This window comes from Hypomesus transpacificus, chromosome 19 (genome assembly GCF_021917145.1).
Source record: "Hypomesus transpacificus isolate Combined female chromosome 19, fHypTra1, whole genome shotgun sequence".
Taxonomy (NCBI): Eukaryota; Metazoa; Chordata; class Actinopteri; order Osmeriformes; family Osmeridae; genus Hypomesus; species Hypomesus transpacificus.
This window is the reverse complement of record NC_061078.1, coordinates 5,442,544-5,446,570: the sequence shown is the minus strand read 5'-3', so window position 1 is coordinate 5,446,570 and position 4,027 is coordinate 5,442,544.

Here is a 4,027-nt window from a genome sequence, read left to right as displayed (position 1 = left end):
AGGCCTTGCAGGGACACCCAGCCTGGAAGCAGGAGCCCAGGCACACACACACACACATACATCGGTTAGACTTCAGTACGGACGTGTTTTGAACCGTTTACTGACTTGACAGCATGGCAGCATCGTCCTAACAGGCCGGCTGAAAGACTCCCACTCTGCACAGTTTACATTTGAATTTACATTGAGCATGTTTTATCTTCAGGGGTGTGAACGAGCCCATTAAAGCTGAATGAGTCAGTCGGAAACAGCAATCTAGTGATGAACCGTGGCTGTTGCTGACGCAAAGGAGACTTGCTGAGTCTCTTACTCTGCAGATGACAACTGTCTCACTCTGCAGATGAAAACTGTCTTACTCTGCAGATGAAAACTGTCTCACTCTGCAGATGACAACTGTCTCACTCTGAGATGAAAACTGTCTCACTCTGCAGATGAAAACTGTCTCACTCTGAGATGACAACTCTCTCAGATGCATTGAAAATCCCACAGTCAGCTCCATACATGCACACTGACGCACATTCAGAATACTGCGTTTTAAAAGTCAGTTGGATGTAGTTTTGGGTGTGCTCGATTCTTAAACTGTGTCTTAATTCTGCTCCGAAGCTGAGCTGGTGGATTCTTTCATTTTCTTTTACTGAGGAATGCGATTCTTCTGAACACTGATGTCACAAATGACCAACCTACTAAGGATCGCGAGACAAGGCCTGGCCACTGGACTAAATGGACAATGATCAGTGAAATTTAGATGTCAATTTAAGTGTAATTGAGACAAACAAAGGCACAACGTCATATTTCTCAACATTCACCTCACACTGTAATTTCATGCTGACAAGAAGAGTTACAACTCACTAATTACAACTCACTAATAATTAACTCTTCGTGGAAAGAAGGTCAATTTAATCAAACCTCCCTGTTCACAGCCAATTAGTCAATCTTGTCAGAGGAACATTCATTTATTGTCCGTACACTTGGCAGTCAAAGAGAACAGGGTGTAGCTGTTTGCCTTGTCAGCTACTGAAAAACAAGTCTGAAGCTGGAGAGTTTAGGAAGAGTCCCTCAGAGGACAGCTTATTCTTTCAGAGAGCGTATAGTCCAGAATTGATCTACTCAGAAACCTCCACACAGAGTTTGAACGAAACTACTATCATCTAGATATGTGAATTTACTGATTGGCTGACTGCCTTTCGAATCAGGAAGAGGTAATAATAATAAGGTACAGTCCAAAATAAGTGAATTCCTCCCTCACCACCACAACCCCCACACTCCCCCTACCTCTCCTCATTCACACTCCCCCCCACACCCACCCCCGACCCCCTCACCCACACACCCCCTTCTACTCCACACCCCCTCACCCACACACCCCCTTCTACTCCACACCCCCTCACCCACAAACCCCCTTCTACTCCACACCCCCTCACCCACACACCCCCTTCTACTCCACACCCCCTCACCCACACACCCCCTTCTACTCCACACCCCCTCACCCACACACCCCCTTCTACTCCACACCCCCTCACCCACACACCCCCTTCTACTCCACACCCCCTCACCCACACACCCCCTTCTACTCCACACCCCCTCACCCACACACCCCCTTCTACTCCACACCCCCTCACCCACACTCCACCTTCTACTCCACACCCCCTCACCCACACACCCCCTTCTACTCCACACCCCCTCACCCACACACCCCCTTCTACTCCACACCCCCTCACCCACACTCCCCTTACCACCCCAACAGCCTTCTCTACCATCTGGTGGCCTGGCCTGACTGTTTGGCTCATGGCCTGACTACTGCCATCTCATTCATGCCTCCAGCAGTCTGGATGTGTAAAGAGAGACCAGTTCCATCATCACTCCAGTGTGAATGCTTTAGAACGCCACAGCTTCTGAACTACAACACCCAAATGGGATCCATGGCTCAAAGCAATTAAAATGATCTCTCTGGTCCATTTACAGTCATTGGTGATTCATCGTTTTTGGGTTAATTCATCTGTATTTCCTAGGTTTTTGGCAAAAGCAACTACTGGTATTTACTTTTTATTAAATAGTCTTGTGTTGTGCTGTGAAGAACAATTTGTTCACATTAGATGCTTGGTATTCAAAGGGTTTTACTTGATTAAACAACGAGCTTCCCTACTGAGGTCTCCTGAGTTTCTCCCAGGGTACTCTGTGTTAGAGGGCCTCACTTCCTGGTTTTCTTCTTCTCTGAGTCTCCATGTGGACTGGGTTGACATGATGGAAGGGTGTGGGGTAGAGAGACAGCTCTGCTCTTCAATGCCAAGCACTGGACAGAACCTGAACTGGAGTTTCCCCCAAGGCATGGCATTTTGTGTGTGTATGTGTGTGTTTAGGTCTACACCTTCCTGCATGCTTGTGTGTGTGTGTGTGTCTCTATAGTATCTAATCTCATTAGACTGTGATTGCATCAGCATTACATGTCAGGTCAGAGAAACCCATCTTCCAACGACTGGGTCCAGACAATATCTGACTCCCTTCTCCCCTTCTCCCTCTCCCTCTCCCTCTCCCCTCCTCTCCCCTCCTCCTCCCTCCTCTCCCCTCCTCCTTCTCCCCTCTTCCTCCCCCCCTCCCTCTCCCAACCTCTCCCTTCCTGTCCCCTCCCCTTCTCCCTCTCCCCTCCTCCTCTCCCCTCCTCTCCCCTCCACCTCCCTCCTCCTCTCCCCTCCTCTTCCTCCCTCCTCTCCCATCCTCCACCTCCCTCCTCCTCTCCTCTCCCCTCCTCTTCCTCCTTCCTCTCCCCTCCACCTCCCTCTTCCTCTCCCCTCCTCAACCTCCCTCCTCTCCCCTCCTCAACCTCCCTCCTCCTCTCCCCTCCTCTTCCTCCATCCTTCCTCTCCCCTCCTCTCCCCACCTCCACCTCCCTGCTCCACCTCTCTCCTCCCCCCAGTAGATGACACCTTGGCTCTGTGGATGTGCGAGACTCCTCTCACTCCATATTTTAGTTTAGTTTATTACTTCAAAGTCAACATTTCAAGGGAGGTTTTGGTTTCATCTCATTCCAGACCTTGTGTCACTAACTGTAAGTTTCCCTCCAAGTACTTTATGAAACTCTTCAAGATAAGATGAACACTCTCAGCCAGATATTAAAACACTGATTTTGTGTTTTTTCTCCAGTGTGGATTCCCCCAGCATGCTCTGTGTTGGATTCATGACCTGAAGTTAACTGAGGACACTCAGTTTTGTTTCCCATTACAGTAAAAACATTCAAACATTCAATTCAACTAAACGAACCCACTTGATAATAATATAGGCCGGGTTTCCCAGATTTGTTAGGGAGCTTTTAACGCAAAGAGCTTCTCAGGAGCGTTCTAAGAGCGTTGTAGAGCGTTCCTAAGAAGCTCTTAGGGTTAAGGGCTTCTCAACGAATATGGGAAATCCGGCCGTATACAGTATTTATAAGATATAAATATCATTATCATATTGTAAAAACACAGGTTGTGTTTGTATTCTGTCAAACATAAACACATTTGATCCATAAAGGGTGACAAAGTGTTTATGAGGGAGCAAACCGTTCCTGGGGTTCAGACCCTGCCCCCCCCCCCCCCTCCAACCCCCACCTCAGGTTGGATGGCCTGGTCTCCCAGCCACTCCCACAATGCACTCCTTTCAGGGTTAGGGTCTACTGGGGCAGATCAGGCTATCGAAAGGTCAGAGGTTAGCGACCTTTGACCTCCGACCTCTCTCAGTGTGAATTGGCACGGCTTTGTGCTTGACTGCGCCGTGATGGCGGAGGGCAGGGCCGGCCGTGAGAGAGGGGTCCCGCCTCCTTCAGACATGGGTAAATGTTCACCTCCCGAGGAACCTTGGGTTCAAAACACTGATTGAAATGGGATGCCCTGAGAATATAAAACGGACAAACAGGTTGTGTGTGTGAGTGTGTGAGTGCGCTTTTGTGAGCTGTCGGAGCCTTGAGCTGAGACCTTCTCTTCAGACCTGCAGTGGTTGAGCCTCACTTGTCGTGTGTCTAATGGGCTTGTTATGAAATGAGACAAAGCTTGTTTAGGTGGCT